The sequence below is a fragment of the Macaca nemestrina genome, chromosome 9 (assembly GCF_043159975.1).
Source record: "Macaca nemestrina isolate mMacNem1 chromosome 9, mMacNem.hap1, whole genome shotgun sequence".
NCBI lineage: Eukaryota > Metazoa > Chordata > Mammalia > Primates > Cercopithecidae > Macaca > Macaca nemestrina.
This window is the reverse complement of record NC_092133.1, coordinates 106,723,956-106,745,156: the sequence shown is the minus strand read 5'-3', so window position 1 is coordinate 106,745,156 and position 21,201 is coordinate 106,723,956. Positions and strand designations below refer to the sequence as shown.

Below are 21,201 nucleotides of genomic sequence, written 5' to 3'. Positions count from 1 at the left end.
CCCATCTCTACTAAAAATACAAAAAATTAGTCAGGCATAATGGTGGGGGCCTATAGTCCAAGCTACTAGGGAAGCTGAGGCAGGAGAATGGTGTGAACCTCAGAGGCAGAGCTTGTAGTGAGTCAAGATCACGCCACTGCACTCCAGCCTGCGTGAGCCATCTCAAAAAAAAAAAAAAAAAAAGAAAAAGAAAAACAAAACAAGAAAAAGAAAGAAAGGAAGGAGACTAAAGGGATACCTTTTTCTCACTTTTTAGATGGGTAACAGACTATCTTTAGCCTGTACTCCTCTGGAGTGCATTATGAAGCATTGGGACTCCTATGACCCCAGGACTTTGAAGAAAAAGTGGCTAATTTTCTTTTGCACAAAGGTATGCCCTTCTTATTAGCTTGAACTAATCTGACTTTGGAGGGAAGCCTTGATTTTAATACTATCCAAAAATTAGATCTTTGTAGACGAGAGAGCAAATGGGTCAAGGTTTTCTATGTACAGGTTTTCTTTGCCCTGTGAGACAACCTAGACCTTTGCAAACATTGCACAATTGACCCAGCTCTTTTAGCAGTCATATCAGGGAGGCACAAAGGAAATAGTTCTCCAAAACTAGAAAGGCAACTTCTAGGAGAACCATCTGAGGGAGCAATCTAGTGTCCTAGCCCCTTCTGTTCCCCTTATTCAGGTCCCCCTCTAACCACACCATAGGCTCTTCCACTTCCACCATATCCAAAACTTCCCACTCCTCCAGCTTTGCTCTTAATCATATGGGAAATGTCCAATGAAGGTGATGCCACAAGTGTTCAAGTTCCCTTCTCATTTCAGGACCTTAGGCAAATAAAGGGAAACTTAGGCCAATTTTCTGATGACCCTGATAGCTATATAGAAGCCTTCCAAAATTTATCTCAGGTGTTTGACCTCTTGTGGAGGGACGTTATGCTGCTCCTAAGCCAAGCTCAAATGCTGCTGAAAAACAGGCAGCTCTACCTACATCAGAGGAATTAAAGATGAGCAATATGTCTCTTCTAGTAGGCCAAAAAGCAAAAGAGAAAATAGGTAAGGACAAAAAAAGGGAAAACACCATTCCCAATAAAAAGAGAGGAAATAACTCCTGACAACCCTCATTAGAACCCCAATGACTTCACAGACAAATGGAAAAGAAAACGCTTTTTATTGTGCATATTGGAAGGCCTGTGAAGAATTAGTGCCAAACCTCTTAGTTACTCTAAAATGTCCATGACAGACAAAAATCCACATGAGAATCCCACAACCTTTATGGCAAGGCTGAGAGAAGCACTAATAAAACATACCTCCATATCACCTGAAACAGTTGAGGGACAGCTAATTTTAAAAGACATGTTTATTACACAGGAAGCTCCTAATATTAGAAGGAAACTACAGAAGGAGGCTACAGGACCAGAGACCACCTTGGAAAATCTCTTGAGGATAGCCACCTTGGTATTTTATAGTAGGAACCAGGAGGATGTCCAGGAGAAAGAGAGGAAGCACAGAGAAGGACAGGGGCTGTAGTAACTGCTTTACACACATGCAAGATCCAGGATCCCTGAGGTGCATCTGCTATTTGCTACCAATGTGGCAAGTCAGGGCACTTTAAGAAAGATTGCCCAGGGAGCAAGAAGCAGCCATCTTGACCCTGTCCAGCACATGGCAGTGACCACTGGAAATCAAACTGCCTCCAGAGATGGAGGTCACCATGTCCAAAACTGGTTTCACCAATGGTCCAGCAGGACTGATGAGTCCCTGGGATCAAACCCCCAGCTCCAGTGGTTCGAACTGCCATTATTGCTCAGGAACCCTGGTGATTCTGGAAATTGAAGGAAGGAGGATGAATTTCTTTCTGGACACTGGAACCAGTTTTTTACTTCTCTCTAATCCAGGCCTCCCCTCTTTCTGTAGCATAACCATGATATTCATCTCAGGAAAGATTCTAACCTGATATTTTTCTCAACCGCTTAGTTGTAGTTTGGGAGATCTATTATTTACACATATCTTCTTAATCATGCCTAAAATCCCACTCCTTTATTAGGTAGAGATATTTTAACTCACATGGGGTCAGCATTCTTATAGCCCCAGAACAAACTCTTTGTTTCCCCCTGGTGGAAACTAATATCAATTCAGAAGTGTGGGCAATTCATGGAAGAATAGGTCAAGTTATAAGCACTAGGCCAGTCCAGATTCACCTTATGGATTTCAGTTTTTTGAGGGGTTTAGGCGATAGTTAGGACAATATTCCCTAAAGCCAGATGCTAGGAAAGGGCTAGAAGCCATTATTAATAACCTGAAAATGCAGGGCCTCATCAAACCCTGTAACAGCCCTGCAATACAACTGTCCCAAGGAACACACCTTCTTTGGGTCATTATTTCCAAGGCTTTACTGTGGCTTTACCCTTCAAAGTTAGGGCTGAACCCTTTTGAAATGCTATATGGATGGTCTTTTCTTACAAATGATTTTATTTTAAGGAAAGAGACCTCTTAGTTGGCTTAGCATATAACCCCCTAGCTCACTTTCAACAAGGATTAACACACCTTAGACAGAGAAATCCACCTACATAATAAAAGATTAGGGTGGGAGTTACCAAAGATTTGTGTTCTATGCAAAGGGCACACCTGGTCTAACCAGTTTTTTACACCCTATATAAGTCAGACACCACCCCCTCACCATCTTATCTATAAAACTCCAGCATTTCACAACAGACCACCAGTCAATTTTTCCAGACACCTGTCTGCAACAGAGAGCTATTCTCTTTCTTTTGCATGTTAAACTTCTGCTCTCAACCTCACTTTTTGTGTGTCCATGTCCTTGTTTTCCATAGCTGTGAGACAATGAAACTCGAGTGTTACTCCAGACATCGAAGCTATTTTATTATGAAAGCATACTTCTGATTATGCAGTCTCCTGCTTAAATTTTTTAAATGGCTTTCCATTAGAATGAAATTTAAAAGTCCTTTATGCCCTGAAAGCCTACACCAATTGACTCCTAGCTTCATCTGTGAGTATCTTATTTCTTTTCTTACTATACCATAATGACTGTATCAGCTAGGGTTGATTGTTGCATAAGCCACAGAAGTAAATTCTGTGCAATTTAAGCAAAAAGGGGGAATATATTACCTATTTCTGCTTGTTGCACAGAATTAAGTGCAATGCCTGTCTCGTAATTCTGGAAGGACAGAAATAAGCTTAGTTTTAAGAGTTAGATGAACAAGAATTAACTAATAGGCTTCATTTTACTACCATTGGACAAACATAGGTCTGACCATTTTCTGCCCTTTTGAGTACATGTTTAAAGTTTAAACACCCAAGAGAAACTATTATTGTCTTGGCATGGGTCACATGTTCAGCCATGGGCCAAGAGGGTATGAAATGTGGGAGGCACAATTCACTGATAGAAAATATAATGCTATTTGGGAAAGAATATAATGCTATTTGAAAGGAATTCTGAGTAAGTAAAAACAACAGAAATTGTTTCTAAGGATTTCTTATTAGTCGATGCGTCACTTTTGCAGAGATACCTGCTCTAAACTGTTAATCTCAGTGGTCATCTTTTAAAATTCTGTCAAAGCACATTTCAACTTTTTGTTGGGAACAGACCCCCCAAAATTTGGCCATAAACTGGTCCCAAAACTGGTCATAAACAAAATCTCTGCAGTACTGTGACATGTTCATGATGGCCATGATGCCCATGCTGGAAGGTTGTGGGTTTACTGGAATGAGGGCAAGGAACACCTGGCCCACCCAGGGCAGAAAACTGCTTAAAGGCATTCTTAAACCACAAACAATAGCATGAGAGATCTGTGCCTTAAGGACATGCTCCTGCTGGAGATAGCTAGCCAAACTCATCCCTTTATTTTGGCCCATCCCTTTGTTTCCCATAAAGAATACTTTTAGTTAATCTATAATCTATAGAAACAATGCTTATCACTGGCTTTCTGTTAATAAATATGTGAGTAAATCTCTGTTTGAGGCTTTGAGCTGTGAAGGCTATGAGACCCCCAATTTCCCACTGCACACCTCTATATTTCTGTGTTTGTGTGTCTTTAATTCCTCTAGCGCTGCTGCGTTAGGGTGTCCGTGAGCTGGTCTCAGCAACTTTTCATGATAACATTAATATGTGTATGATTTTATAATCTCTATTTCCTTCACTTTAAGTTTCATAAAGGCAAGAATGACATCTATTTAGTTTTTTCTGTAGTATTATTACATCTATTATTTTATCTGGACATAAAAGGCACACATGATTTATATAATACTGTAAAATAAAGTAAATTATGCAAAATTTTACTGATGTAGTCAATTAAATGACGTTAAAATATTTAAGAGAATTTATAATGGAATAGAAAAATGTGTTTGTTAAAAATAAAAAGAACTGAAAATTCTGTATTTGGTATATAGGCAATTATATAGAAGAAAACAAAACCACAGACTATGCACTAAAATGCTTGAAAAATACTTTATCACTTTTTCATTTATGAAGCTTAGTTTTGATAGACACAAAATTCTTGGCTGGCTTTTATAAGGTTCCAAGCTAAAAGCAGGAGGACCCCAATCCCTCTGGTTTGTAAGGTTTTTGCTGAGAAATTAGCTGTTAGTCTGACAGGTTTTTTTTTTTTTTTTTTTTTTTTTTTTTTTTTTTTATAGGTTACCTGATACTCTGTCTCACAGCTCTTAAAATTCTCTCTTTCACATTGACTTTTTTCAGACAAACAAGTGCTGGGGGAATTTGCCACTTCCAAACCAACACTACAAGAAATGCTAAAGGGAGTTCTAAATTTTAAAACAAAAGCTTGCTATACAGCAAAATAGAACCTCTTTAAAGCATAAAACTAACAGGACCTATAAAACAATAACACAATGAAAAATACAAAGTGTCTAAGTAACAACAGGATTAATTGAATAGTACCTCACATCTTAAGATTAACATTGAATATAAATGGCCTAAATGCTCCAAGTGAAAGATTATAGAATGACAGAATGTATAAAAATCCACCAACCACATATTCGCTGTCTTTAAGAGAGTCACCTAACACATAAGGACTCATGAAACTTAAGGTAAAAAGGTGGAAAATGATATTCCACGAAAATGAAAACTAAAAGCAAGCAGGAGTAGCTATTCTTATATCAAACAAAACAAACCTTAAAGCTACAAAGCTTTGTTGCTGTACAGTCTGTATCCTTTTTAATATTTAAAAAAAGACAAAGAAGGAAACTATATAATGATAAAAGGATTAATCCAACAGGAAGATCAGTTTCCTTTTTTGTCTTAAAAAAAGACAAAGAAGAATACTATATAATGATAAAGGATTAGTCCAACAAGAAAATATTACAATCCCAAATTTATGGGCATCTAACACTGGAGCTCCCAGATTTATAAAACAATTCTTATTAATGAGAAGTGACAACATGTTAGCAGCCCTCACTCATTCTTCTTCTTCTTTTTTTTTTTTTTTTTTTTTTTTTTGAGACAGAGTCTCGCTCTGTCGCCCAGGCTGGAGTGCAGTGGCCGGATCTCAGCTCACTGCAAGCTCCGCCTCCTGGGTTTACGCCATTCTCCTGCCTCAGCCTCCTGAATAGCTGGGACTACAGGCGCCTGCCACCTCGCCTGGCTATTTTTTTGTATTTTTTAGTAGAGACGGGGTTTCACTGTGTTAGCCAGGATGGTCTTGATCTTCTCACCTCGTGATCCGCCCATCTCGGCCTCCCAAAGTGCTGGGATTACAGGCTTGAGCCACCGCGCCCAGCCCCTCACTCACTCTTGGTACCTTCTTGGCCTCTGGGTCCATTCTGGCTATGCTTGAGGAACCCTTCAGCCTGCCACTGCACTATGAGCCCTCTCTGGGGCTGGCCAAGGCGAGCTGGCTCCCTCTGCTTGCAAGGAGCTGTGGAGGGAGAGGCACTGGCAGGAGTTGGGGCTGCATGTGGCACTTGTGGGCTGGTGCAGGTTCTGGGTGGGTAGGGGCTCTGGGTGCCCTGCATTTGGTGTGGCCGGCCAGTGCCTGCTGGGCTTGATTGGGGGCAAGCTCCCTCTGGGCTGCCAGAGTTCCTGGGCTAGGTGCCACAGTCTGGTGGTGAGTACCATTGAGAGGTAAAGCCAGCTGGGCTTCTGGGTCTAGTGGGGACCTGGAGAACTTTTCTGTCTAGCTAAAGGTTTGTAAATGCACCAATCAGCACCCTGTGTCTAGCTAAAGGTTTCTAAATTCACCAATCAACACTCTGTGTCTAGCTAATCTGGTGGGGGACTTGGAGAACTTTTGTGTGTAGCTAAAGGATTATAAACACACCAATCGGCATTCTGTGTCTAGCTAAAGGATTGTAAATGCACAAATCAACACTCTATCAAAACGAACCAATCAACTCTCTGTAAAATGGATCAGTCAGCGCTCTGTAAAATGGACCAATCAGCTCTCTCTAAAATGGACCAATCAGCAGGATATGGGTGGGGACAGTTAAGGGAATAAAAGCAGGCCACCTGAGCCAACAGGGGCAACCGGCTCAGGTCCCTTTCCATGCTGTGGAAGCTTTGTTCTTTCACTCTTTGCAATAAATCTTGCTGCTGCTCACTCTTTAGGTCCATGCCGCCTTTATGAGCTGTAATACTCAAGGTGAAGGTCTGCAGCTTCACTTCTGAAGCCAGTGAGATCACGAACCAACCAGGAGGACTGAACAACTCCAGACGCACCACCTTTATGAGCTATAACATTCACTGTGAAGGTGTGCAGCTTAACTCCTGAAGCCAGGGAGACCACGAAACCACTGGAAGGAATGAATAACTCCAGATGCGCTGCCTTTAAGAGCTGTAACACTCACCGCAAAGGTCTGCAGCTTCACTCCTGAAGTCAGTGAGACCATGAACCCACCAGACGGAAGAAACTCCAGACACATCTGAACATCTGAAGGAACAAACTCCAGACACACCATCTTTAAGAACTGTAACACTCACTGCGAGGGTCCGTGGCTTCATTCTTGAAGTCAGCGAGACTAATAACCCACCAATTCTGGACACACTAACACCTGAGAACTCAGAAAAACAGCAACACAGTAATAATGGGGAACTTCAATACTTTACTGACAGCACTACACAAATCATCAAGACATAAAGTAAAGAAGCTATGAATTTAAATTACACTCTAGAACAAATACACCTAACAGGCATTCACAGAACGTTCTTCTCCCAAACTGCAGAATATGCATTCTTCTCTTCAGCACATGGAAAATTCTTCAAGATATACCATATAATAGGCCACAAAAAAACAAATCTCAATAAATTTAGAGAAATCAAAATCATATCAAGAATTTTCTCAGATCACAGTGAAATAAAACTGGAAATTACCTTCAAAAGGAACCCTTAAAACTCTAAAAATAAATGAAAATTCAACAATCTTCTCTTGATTAATATTTGAGTTAAAAATTAAATCAAGATGGAAATTTAACAATTATTTAAAACGAACAATAATAATGACACAAATTATCCAAACATCTGGGATACTGCAAAAATGGTGCTAAGAGAAAAGTTTATAGCATTAAATGCCTACACCAAAAAGTCTGAAAGAGCACAAATAGACAGCTAAGGTCACACTTCAAGAAACTAGAGAAACAAGAACAAAGTACACCCAAATAAAGCAGAAAGGAAGAAACAACAAAGATAAGAGCAGAACTGAAGGACATTGAAACAAAAAATAGAAAAGATAAATGAAACAAAAAGATATTTTTCCGAAAAGATAAACAAAATTGAGAGCCCATTTGAAGACTAGTCAAGAAAAGAAAAGAGAAAATCTAAATAAGCTCAGTTAGAAATAAAACTGGACATATTACAATCAATAACACAAAAATTATAAAAAATTATTTAAGGCTACTATGAGCACTTTTACATGTACAGACTAGGAAATCTAGAGAAAATTGACAGGTCTTTGAAAATATACAACCCTCTTAAATCAGTAAGAAATAGAAACCATGAAGAACTCAATAACAAGCAGCAAGATGAAATTGGTAATAAAAAGAAAGTTGCCAACAACCAGAAAGGCTAAAACCAGAGGGATTCACAGCTGAATTCAATTAGACATTCAAAGAAGAATTGGTACTATTTCTACTAATACTATTCCAAAAAATAAAGAAAGAGGAAGTTTCCTAAACTATTCTATGCAGCCAGTATCATACTAATAGCTACAGCAAAGGCTACAACAAAAACGGATATCTACAGACCAATGTCCCTAATGAACATATATGCAAAACTTCTCAACAATATACAGCTAACTGAATTGAACAGTACATCAAAAAGATAATACATCATGACAAAGTAGGTTTTATCCTAGGGATGCAAGGATGGTTTAACATATGCAAGTCAATAAATGTGATACGTCTTATGAACAGAATTTTTTTAAAAGTATGATCATCTTGAAAATGCAGAAAAACTATTTGATAAAATCCAGAATTATATTATGATAAATTTCCTCAACAAAATAGGCATAGAAGGCACTTACTTCAAACAAATAAAAGCCATTTATGACAAACCCACTGCCAACATCACACTAAATAAGAAAATTTGAAAACATTCCCCTTGAGAACTGCAACAAGACAAGGATGCCCACTTTTATCACTTATATTCAGCATAGTAGTGGAAGTCCTGGCCAGAGCAATCAAACAAGAGAAATACATAAAGGGCATCCAACCTGGGAAAGAGGAATCAAACTGTTTCTGTTCACTGGTGGTATGATCATATACTTAAAATACTCAAAAGGCTCATCTAAAAAGCCTCCAGATTTTATAAACAGATTTAGTAAAGTCTTAGGATACAAAATCAATGTACACAAATTAGTAGCACTGCTATACACCAAAAACAATGAAGCTGAGAATCAAATTAAGAACTCAATCTGTTTTACAATAGCTGCAAAAATAAATAAATGAATGAATAAATAAAATACTTAGAAATATATTTAACAAAAAAAGTGAAAGAGCTCTCTACAAGGAAAATCACAAAACACTGCTGAAAGAAATCATGGATGACCCAAACAAGTGGAAACATATTTCGTGCTCATAGATTGTGACATGGTTAAGTTTGTGTCCTTACACTAACCTCATTTTTAATTGTAATTCCCATAATCCCCATTTGCCAAGAAAGAGACTAGGTGGAGGTAATTGGATCATGGGGGTGATTTCCCCCATGCTATTTTTGTGGTAGTAAATTCTTATAAATCTGATGGTTTTATAAGAGTTTGATAGTTCCTCCTGTGTTCATTCTCCCTCCTGCTGCCAAGTGAAGAAGGTGCCTTGCTTGCTTCCCCTTTACCTTCCACCATAATTGTAAGTTTTGTGAGTCCTCCCAAGCCCTGTGGAACTGTGAGTCAATTAAATCTCCATTATATTTTATTATATATATAAATATTTTTATATAACATATATAATATGCAAATATTATATATCAATAAATAATATATATATATTTCCAGTCTTGGGCACTTCTTTACAGCATATGAAAATAGGCTAATAGATATTAAAAATTATTGTGAAAAATGACCATACTGCCCAAAGCAATCTATAGATTCAATGTAATTTTTATCAAAATACCATGATTTTTATTCACAGAACTGGAAAAAAAAACTATTCTAAATTTCATGTGGAACCCATAAAGAGCCTTCAGAGCCAAAGCCATACTAAGCAAAAACAACAAATCTGGAGTCATCACATTACCTGACTTCAAATTATACTACAAGGCTCTAGTTACCAAAGCAGCATGGTACTGGTATAAAAATAGGCATGCAGACCAACAGAACAGAATAGACAAACCCTGAAATAAAGCCAGATACAGCCAACTGATCTTTGACAAAGCACACAAGAACATAAAATGACACCCTATTCATCAAATGGTGCTTGAATAACTGTCAAGCCACATATAGAAGAATGAAACTAAATCTTCAGCTCTCACCTTATACAAAAATTAACTTCTGATGGATCAAATTCTGAAATCTGAGACTAGAAACCACATAAATTCTAGAAGATAACATCAGAAAACCTCTTCCAGACACTGGCTTAGAAAAAGAATTTATGGCTTAGATCTCATATGCAAATAAAACAAAAATAAATCAATAAATGTGACCTAATCAAACGAAAAAGCTTCTGCATAGCAAATAATAACAATCAGCCGAGTAAACAGACAACCCACAGAGACAAAAAATTTGCATGCAAACTATGCATATCAGAAAGAATTAATATCCAGTAACTACAAGCAACTCAGGCAAATTGGCCAGAGAAAAACAAATAATCCCATCAAATATGGGCAAAGGACACGAATAGAAAATTTTTTAAAGAAAATATACAAACAGCCAACAAACATGAAAAAATGCTGAACATCACTAATTATCAGAGAAATGCAAATTAGAACTACAGTGAGATACCCCCTTACTCCTGCATAAATGGGTATAATTAAAAAGTCAAAAAAAAAAAGATATTGGCATAGATGTGATAAAAATGGAACACTTTTGCACTGCTGGTGAGAATGTAAGTTAGTACAACCACTATGGAAAGCAGTATGGGTATTCCTTAAAGAACTAAAAGTAGAACTACCATTCAATTTAGCAATCATACCTCTGGGTATCTACCACCCCACCCCCCTTAAAATATAAGTCTTAAAAAAAAAGTCGTTATATGAAAAAGACATATGAACAAGTATGTTTATAGCAGCACAATTCACAATTACAAAGATACAGAATTAACCTAAGTGCCCATCATCCAAGGAGCGGATAAAGAAAATGTGATATATATGCACCATGAAATATGACTCCCCCTTAAAATGGAGCAAAATGATGTCCTTTGCAGCAACTTAAATGGAGTTAGAGGAAGTTATTCTAAGTGAAGAAACTCAATAATAAAAAAATATTGTATGTTTTCGCTTATAAGGGGGAGCTAAGCTATGAGAATGCAAATGCATAAGAATAACATTAACATAAGGGACTTATATTATTCTAATATCTAGAATCTACAAGGAACTCAAATCAGCAAGAAAAAGTGAATAATTCCATCAGAAAGCACGCAAAGTTCATGAATAGACAATTATCAAAAAATGATACACAGTCAAAAACATACGAAAAATACTAAACATCACTAATTTTAACTCAAGACAGAAGGTTGGGAGGGGGTGATAATTTAAAAAACATATTGGGTACAGTGTACACTGTTCAGGTGATGCGTGCACAAAAATCTAAGAAATTAAAAACTTACCCATGAACCAAAAACCACCTGTACCCCAAAAATCATTGAAGTAAAAATAAAAATATTTAAATAAATATAAAATGAATGGAAATATACCAATATATCAACAATATTTGTGGATGATTTTCCATGTATTTCAAATGTTTAATAATGACTATTTGTTATTTTATAGAACATATCCAAAGAAGCAACACATAATGAGTAAAATTTTTCATCCTCATGTAGATATAGAGCTACATAAAAAATAGTTAATGCTACCCTGAGGAGACTTAGAAACACCTGTATTCTATTGAGATGACTGAGTCTCAAGAAACTTCAATTTTCTTTCGCTCTTTCGTAGTAATGAATGCATCCATCATATGGAAATGTATCCCACGGTCTAGAAAGAAAAAGTCAATGACAAAGGTTGGAATCTTGTGTTTATTCACTAGCTGCCACAGGGAATGGGGCATTAAAGCAAATTAACAACATAAAAATGTTTGTTATGGGATATTTTTGTCTATTTATTTTAAAGTTGCTTAGATTTAAACTTTGTATTTTTTGTTTTTCTTTTATTGACACATAATGTTTTACATATGTATGGGATACATGTGAGTATTTATTACATGCAGAGAATGTGTAATGATCAAGTCAAGGTATATAGGATATCATTTTGAATATACATAATTTCTATGTGATGAGAACATTTCCATACCTCTCTTTTAGCTACTTTGTAATATAAAATATATTGTTAACACAAGTCACACTAGCCTTCCACTGGTCATTAAAACTTACTTTTTTCTATGTAAGTGTGTTTTTCCCATTTGCTAGTCTCTGTTCATTTTCCTCTCCCACCCTTCCACACTTCCCAGCCTCTGGTATCTATCAGTCTATTCTCTATCTCTGTGGGGCCAAGTTTTTAGCTCTTATGTATGAGTTGAGGACATGTGGTATTTGAATCCTGTGCCTGGCTTATTTCACTCAATGTAGTCACCTCCAGTTGCAAATGACTTAATTTTATTCTTTGTTATAGCTGATATTCCATTGTGTGTGTGAGTGCGTACTACATCTTCTGTATCCATTGGCTCATTGAAGAAACATTGGTTGATTTTGTGTCTTTTTGATTGTGAATAATGCTGTGATACACATGTGAGTGCATGTATCCCTTTGATATACTGATTTAGTTTCCTTTGAGTAAATACCCAATAGTGGGGTCCTGAATCATCTGGAAGTTCTATTTTTACTTTTTGGAGAAATATCTATACTGTTTTCTATACTGGTTGTACTAATTTACATTCCCACCAACAGCATATAAACATTAATTTTTATCATATTTTCAACCGTGTCTTTTATTTTTTGTCTTTTTAATCATAGCCATTCTGAGGTAAGATGATGCCTCATTGTGCTTCTGATTTGCATTTCCCAGAGAATGTTCAGCATTTTTTCATGGACCTGTTTTTCATTAATGTGTCATCACTTGAGATATATCCATTCATGTCCTTTGACTACTTTTTTAATGAGTCTTTTTAATATTATTCTTGAGTTGCTTGAGTTTCTTATATATTCTAAATATTGGTTGTCAGTTGAACACTTCTCAGTATATTCTATGCAACAGTTTGTCTCTTTGGTGTTTTGATTATTTCTTTTGCAGTGCAGAAGCTTTTTCATTTATGATAGTTTCAATTTTTTAATTTTGCTTTTAGTTGACTGTGGTTTTGAGGTCTTAACCAAAAAATCTTTGCCTGGACCAATGTTCTGATTTTTATAATGTTTTCTTCTTGTAGTTTTATACTTTCAGGTCTTATGTTTAAGTCATTAATCCATGTTGGGTTGACTTTTGTGTATTGTGAGAGATACAGTTTCAATCTTTTGCATATGGATATTCAATTTTCCCAACACCATTTATTGAAGAAGGTATTCTTTCCCCAGTGTACATTCTAGCTACCTTTGTAGAAAATCAATTGGCTATACAAACAGAAGTGTATTGCTGGGTTCTCTATTTTCTTCCATTGGTTTTGCTCAGGATTAATTTGGCTATTGTAGTTCTTTATAGGTTTCATACAAATGATAGATTTCTGTTTTTTTTTATTTCTATAAAAATGATGTTATTTTGGTAGCAATTGCATTGACTCTAGATTTCTTTGGATGATGTAGTCATTTTAATGATAGTAATTTTTTCTATCCATGAGCATGAGATTTCTTTAAATTTGTTTGTGTCCTCTTGAATTTCTTTCATCAGTGTTCTGTAGTTATCTTCACAAACATTTTTCATGTCTTGGTTAAATTTACTTGTTGGTAATTTATATAGCTATTGTAAACAGGATTGCCTTCTAGCTTCATTTTTTGACTATTTTATTGTCAATGTGTTAAAAAAACTACTGATTTTTGTGTGTTAATTATTTTTTTTAGATGGAGTCTTGCTCTTTCGCCCAGGCTGGAGTGCAATGGCATGATCTCAGCTCACTGCAACCTCTGCCTTCTGGGTTCAAGTGATTCTCCTGCCTCAGTCTCCAGACTAGCTGAGACTACAGGTGCATGCCACCACGGGCTAGTTTTTTCACTTTTAGTAGATACAGGGTCTCACCATGTTGGCCAGGCTGTTCTTGAACTCCTGGCCTCAGGAGAGTCACCTGCCTTGGCCTCCCAAAGTGCTAGGAATTCAGGCATGAACCACAGCACCTGGCCTTGTTTGTGAGTTCTTACAGTCTTTTATTGGAGTCTTTTTTAGGTTTTTCTATATAAAAAATTATGTCATCTGCAAAGTGGACAATTTACCTTCCTTTTGCAAGTCAATTTGGATGTCTGTTTTTGTTTTTTGTTTTTTTTCTCTTGCCAGATTACTGATTAGGACTTTCATGTTCAATAAGATTTGTGAAAGTGAACGTTCTTGTTTTGTTCGGTGTCTTAGAGAAAAAGCTTTCAGCTTTTGTCTGTTCAGTATATTGTTAGTTTTGGGTTTGTCACATATGACCTTTACTACTTTACAGAATGATCTTTCTATGCTAGTTTGTTGAGAGTTTTTAATATGAACAGATGTTAAATTTTATCAATTACTTTTTCTACATCTATTGACCTAGTTATATGGGTTTTGTCTTTCATTCTACTGAGGCAACGTATTCAGTGTATTGATGTGTATGCAAGCATCCTTGAATTTTGGTATAAATTTCACTTGATCATGGTGCATTACCTTTTGATGTGCTGTAGCATTTGGTTTGCTAACATTTTATTAAAGATTGTTGCATCTATGTTTATTACAGATATTGGCCCATAGTTTTGTGTTGTTGGTGGTGGATCCTTGTCTTGTTTGGTATTGTGTCCTCACAAAATAAGTTTGGAAGCATTCCTTTCTCTTATGTGTTTTTGAAATAGTTTGAGGAGGATTGGTGTTCATTCTTTTTTTATACATTTGGAATAATTCAGCAGTTATTCGACCTGATTTTGTCTCTTTTTTTGTTGGGAGACATTTTTTTACTGACTCAGTCTCATTATTCGTTGATCACTTCAGTTTTTCTACTTCTGATTCAGTCTGGATAGGTTATGTGTTTATAGAAATTCAATCATTTCCTCTACATTTTCCTGTTTGTTAGCATTTATAATATTCTCTAATTATCTTTGGTATTTCTGTGATATCAATTGTAATGTCTGTTCTTTTATTTTGCTGATTTGTTTCTTATCTCTTTTCTTGGTTAGTCAAGCTAGCAGTTTATCAATATTGGTTATATTTTTGAATAACATACCGCTTCATTGACCTTTGTATTTCTTTCCTTAGTCTCTCTTTAGTTTTTCTCCAATCTTTATTATTTCTTTCATCCTGCAAATTTTGGGTTTGCTGTGTCCTTGCTTTTTCACTTCCTTGAGGTGCATTGTTAGATTGTTTATATGAAATCTTTCTGCTTTCTGGTGTAGATGTTTATTGCTATTGCCTACCTGTTCTTAATGTGTTTGCTGTATAGTATAGATTTTGATATGTCGTGTTTTCATTTTCACTTCTTTCAATAGTTAAAAACATATCCACCTTGAAAACCAAACACTGCATGTTCTCACTCATAGTGTGTGATAGATATACAGCTGTTGTTACCATGGTGATGGCCAGTGTCATGCAGAAGATTATACCTTGCTATTCTCTTGCTCAGTGGAATTCTTGCGGGGAATCAGCAAAAAGGGAAAAGCAAAAAAGGTAGGAAATATAATGGTCACATTGAAAGTAAGTCATTAACCATTCCACAGAATATTGACCTTCATCTAGAAACAAAGTCATATACAGAAGTGGATAATTTAGCATTGCAATATTTTCCAGAATACCAGTGACTGGTGGATTTCACAGTGGCTGCTACAGTTGTGTATCTAGTAACTGAAGTCTATTACAAGTTTATGAAGCTTACACAGGAAATGAGTATCAGCTTAGTCTGGTGCCGGTTTGTTTTGTCTTTTGCAATCAAAGTTCTATTTTCGTTAACTACACAATATATTAAAGTAGAATATGGTGGTGAAAAATCTATTTGTGTCACCTTTGGATTTTTTTTCTTTGACAAAGCAATGGTAGTGTTGATTGTAACAGAAAATTATCTGGAATTTGGACTTGAAACAGGATTTACAAATTTTTCAGATAGTGTGATGCAGTTTCTTGAAAAACAAGGTTTAGAATCTCAGAGTCCTGTTTCAAAACTTACTTTCAAATTTTTCCTGGCTATTTTCTGTTCACTCTTTGGGGCTTTCTTGACATTTCCTGGATTACAACTGGCTCAAATGCTTCTGGATGCCCTGAATTTGACAACAGAAAAAATTACACAAACATTACTTCATATCAGCTTCTTGGCACATTTATTTATGGTTTTGCTCTGGGTAAAACCAGTCACCAAAGACTACATTAAGAACCCAACCTTGGGTGAAGAAAGTATCCCTTTAATGCCAGAAGCCACATTCGATACTCCGCGACTCTGGTTAATAATCCTGTTGTGTGCTTTGTGGTTGGCCATGATGTGTAGTCACCTGCAAGCTTATTTAAATTTAGCCCAAAAATGTGTGGATCAGATGAAGAAAGAAGCAGGGTGAATAAGTACAGTTGAGCTACAGAAAATGGTGGCTTGAGTCTTTTATTATCTTTGTGTCATTGCACTGCAGTATGTGGTGCCTCTGGTAATGCTGTTTCACACCACTCTGCTTTTGAAAACACTAGGCAATCATTCCTGGGGTATTTATCCAGAATCTATCTCTACCTTACCAGTGGATAATAGTCTGCTCTACAATTTTGTTTACTCTGAATTACCGTCAGCTGAAGGGAAGATGAAGGTTACTGTTACACAAATAACAGTGACAATGAGCAGCTTAAAAATATTTTTACTCTTCTTCTTTTTTGAGGACTTCTGTCTTTTCTGACCTGGTGGATTGCTGCTTGCCTCTTTTCTACAAGCCTTTTTGGGCTTTTTTATCACCAATATCTGACTGTGGCATGAATCTCAGTTAACAAAAAAAATATCAAAATCACACTTTAAATTCAAATATTTGTGTCCTTAAAGGGCTGATGAAAACCAGAAGAAAGTAAATACAATGGGAAAAAAAAATCAGAATATCTTGTATTAAATGTTTCCTTTGTATTCTCAGGGTGAATTAATGTTATAATATTTAAAATTACAAAATAGATTGTTAACTGTTACACTGTGGCATTGGAATTTTAACTCTCTGTATTTACTGGTATGAGAGGGCTATCTACAAGGGTAATATTTCTGATTACCTTGGTTGACAGAAACCTCCAGCAGTCTTTGAAACATCTCAAATGACTCTAGTTATTGATTGCTTTTAACGGTATTATGGTACTGTTGGTAGTCATAGTGGCTGTCTATAGAACAATCTTCAAACTGAGCCATGCTTTAGGGGAGGGAAAGGGGCTAAAGTCTCTTCTGTTGGTAATGTATTAGTTACTCCTGAAATGATAAAATCCAACAGAAAGGAAGAGATAGCTACTGTATATTACAGTAAAGAAAACTGCATAGTTATTTTAAATTTAATGGAGGTGAATATGGTCAATATCTACAACTACTTCAGCTTGAGAATAGGAAGAGTATTGTTTTAAAACATATTCTACCCAACTAGAGAGTTCTTTTAAAATGATTGGCCATATGAACATTTGTAATCTTGCCATTAGGCTTGGACCTGCCATATTTTATTTTATTCTATGATCCTAAATAGTTCCTTTTAATAGTCTAAAAGTATTTATCAATACTGATCAGACTTTAAAGAAATTACTTTGTAAACCTGCTGACTACCTGTATGTATTGTACATTTATTATATATTAAATATGTAATATATTGAGATTATAAAAGATGGGAATATTGATTCCTTATAATATTTTAAGTTGCAGAATGTATGTTAAAAAGTGATTTGAATGAGATGATTTGTATCTAGAAATTTTATTTCCTTTTGGAATGACATTAAAATACATTTTTAAAGTTCAAAAAAATGTCCATCTTAACTATTAATTGATCCAGTGGTCATATGGGATTATGTTATTTAATTTTCATGTATTGATATAATTTCCAAAGATCCTCTTGGTGTAGATTTTTACTTGTATTTTATGGTGGTTTGAGTTATTTGCAATACATATTTTTTCAATGTGTTGTCATGTATATCCTATTGTGTTTTATTTTTATTTATTTATTTATTTATTTTTTTGAGACAGAGTCTTGCACTGTCGCCCAGGCTGGAGTGCAGTGGCATGATCTCAACTCACTGCAAGCTCCGCCACCCGGGTTCATACCAGTTCTCCTGCCTCATCCTCCTGAGTAGCTGGGACTACAGGTGCTGGCCACCACACCCAGCTAATTTTTTGTACTTTTAGTAGAGATGTGGTTTCACTGTGTTAGCCAGGACAGTCTCGATCTCCTGACCTCATGATCTGCCCACCTCAGCCTCCCAAAGTGCTTGGATTACAGGCTTGAGCCACCGTGCTGGGCCAGCCTATTGTTTTTCAGATGTTGAGATTTGTAGTCTGTTATGGAGAATATGCTAATAAAAAGAATGTTTATTCTGCCTTTGTTGGATAAAATGTTTTGTAAATATCTATGAAAATCATTTGGCCTAAATTCCAGTTTAAATCCAATGTTTGTTTTTTGATTTACTGTTTTAATAATCTTTTTCATTCTGAGGTGGGGTGTTAAAGTTTCCCACAGTTATTGTATTGCAGTCTATTCCTCTCTTTAGATGTAGTAATATTTGCTTTATGAATCTGGGTACTCCAGTGTTTGGTGAATATATATACTCAGAATTTTTATATTCTAACTTAAATTCTGGTTTGTGTGGTATAAGTATAGACATTTCTGCTTACTTTTGGTTTCTTGTTGCATGAAATATCTTTTTTCATGCTTTTATTTTCTTGTCTATATTTCTCTTAATAGGTAAGGTGCATTTCTTGTAGGCAGCCTATAGTCAGACCATGTTTTCTAAGTTCATTCACACAGTCTATTATCTTAAGTGAATAATACAATACATTTACATTCAAGGTTGTCTTTGTTATCTAAGGTAGTGTTTCTGTTATTGTCTTAACTGTTTTATATATTCTTTGTTCCTTACTATTTATCTGACTTTGTCATTGCTCTTTGTTAGTTTTTTTATAGTGGTGCCATGAGTCCTTGTTCTTCCTTTTTTGTGTATTTGCTTTACCAATGGGTTTTTTACTTTTATGTGTTTTCATGAAGGTTATCCTTTTGCTTCCAAGTTTAGAATTCATTTTATAAATAATTTTCATCTTAATTTCTTTGTTGACTTCATGGTCATTCATGTTGTTTAAATTTCATTTATTTGTATAGTTTCCAGAATTTCTCTTGGTATTGATTTCTAGTTTTGCTCCACTGTGGTCAGAGAAGATACTTAATCTGATTTTGGTATTTTAAAATTTGTTGAGACTTATTTTGTGGCCTAAAATATGGTCTATTTTGGACAATAATCCATGTACTGATGAGAAGAATGTATATTCTGCAGTTGTTGAGTAGAATGTTCTGTAAATATCTGTTAAGTCATTTGGTCTAAAGTCCAATTTTAGTCCAATGTTTGTTTCTTTTCTGTCTAGATAATTTGCCTAATGCTCTGAATGGTGTGTTGAATTTCCCAAGTATTATTGTATTGCTCCCTATCTCTCTGTTTATGACTAAATATTGGTTTTATAAATGTGGGTGATCCAGCATTTTGTAAATATATATTTATAATATGCATGTTCTTAATGAATTGACCCCTTTATTATTATATAATAATCCTTTTGCATTTTCTTAACTGTTTTTGACTTAAGGTATGATTTATCTGATATAAGTGTAGCTTCTCGTTTTTGCTTTTAGTTTTCATTTACATGGAATATCTTTTTCCACGCCTTTACAGGTAACATGAGTTTCTTGGAAGCAGCATATAGCTCAAAAATGTTTCTAAATGTATTCAGCCAATCTATATATTTTTAAATGAATATTTAATCCATTTACAATCAAGGTTTACATTGATATCTGTGGTTTTGTTCCTGTCATGTTGTTGTTTTCTAGTTAATTTATAAATTATTTGAATTTTTCATTTTCTTTGACTGTCGTTGTTTGGTGGAGTCCTGTAGTAGAGTCCTATGATTTGTTTCTCTTCCTCCTTCGTGTGATTGTTTTACCATTGAGTTTTATACTTTCATGTGTTTTCCTGGTTGTAAATATTGTCTTTTTACTTCCACGTTTAGGAATCAGTTGAGCATTTTTTGTAGGGCCAGTCTAGTGGTGACACATTTCTTCAGCATTTGCTTGTCTGGAAAAGATTGATTTATACTTTATTTATAAAGTTCAGCCCTGCTGAATGTAGAATTCTTAGCTGACTTTATTTTTTCTTAGAGCATTTTGAAAATGCCATCCCACTGTTTTCTGGCCTTTATGGTTTCTCCTGAGAAACCCACTGTTAGTCTGATGGGGTCTCCTTCATAGGTGAATACATGCACTTTTCTTTCTGATTTTAGAATCTGTGCATTTACACCGATTTGAGACAGTCAGATTTTAATGTGCTGTGGTGAAGTCCTTTTTGCACTGCATTTGTTAGGGATCACTGAGCCTTCCATATCTGAATGTCTAAATCTCTTGCTAAATGTGGAAAGATTTTATCTATTATTTCATTAAATAGGTTCTCTAGGCCTTTTGAATTCTCCTAACCTTGATAATACAATTCATAAATTGGTTTGCCCTATGTAGTCCCAAATGTCTCAAAGAGTTTCATTTATTTTAAAAATTCATTTTGCAAAATTTTGTCTTGATTATTTTAAAAGACCTATCTTCAAGTCATAGAATTTTTTTTTCTTTTCCTTGGTATAACCTATTTTTTAACGTTTTAAATGTGTTTTGGGTTTCCTCCAATAATTTTTTTTTTCCTTCAGAATTTCTGGTTTTTATTTTCTTTTCTAAGATACCTATTTCCTTTCTCATTTGTACCTTGAATTGATTTTCTGACTTTCTTTTATTGGTTTTCAGATTTCCCTTGCATCTCACTGAGCTTCTTTAAACGTAATGTTTTGTATTTTTTAGGGGTTGATGAATACGTTTGTTATCATGATAATGGTGAGGGTTTCATGGGTATACATGTGTCAAAACTTAGCCAAATTTTACACTATAAACAGGTGCAGTTTATTGTATGGAAATTATACATCAATCAAAACATTAAAATAGAGCCACAAACTCCTTTATATTTCTCTCAATATGAGATGGATTATAATTCTCTTCCCCTTGAGTGTGGATTGGCCATATATGTCAGTACAGAATAATATTTCTGTACTGCAAAAGATACTGATAAAAGAATAAAAAGAAAAGGCACAGAATGGGAGAAAATAATTGAAAAACACATAACTGATAAGAGACTGGTATCCAAATATGCGAAAAATAAAAAACACTTAAAACTCAAGAATGAAAAATAAACAACCCGGCCAGGTGCAGTGGCTCACACCTGTAATCCCAGCATCTTGTGAGGCCGAGGCAGGTGGATCACGAGGTCAGGAGATGGAGACTATCTCCTAA

At 35.5% G+C, this 21,201-nt stretch overlaps 1 pseudogene; it reads left to right on the top strand.

Moving 5' to 3' along the window:
- Positions 1-2,940: 2,940 nt before the first annotated feature.
- Positions 2,941-16,748, top strand: LOC139356368 (transmembrane protein 161B-like; annotated as a pseudogene).
- The last annotated feature ends 4,453 nt before the right edge of the window (positions 16,749-21,201 follow it).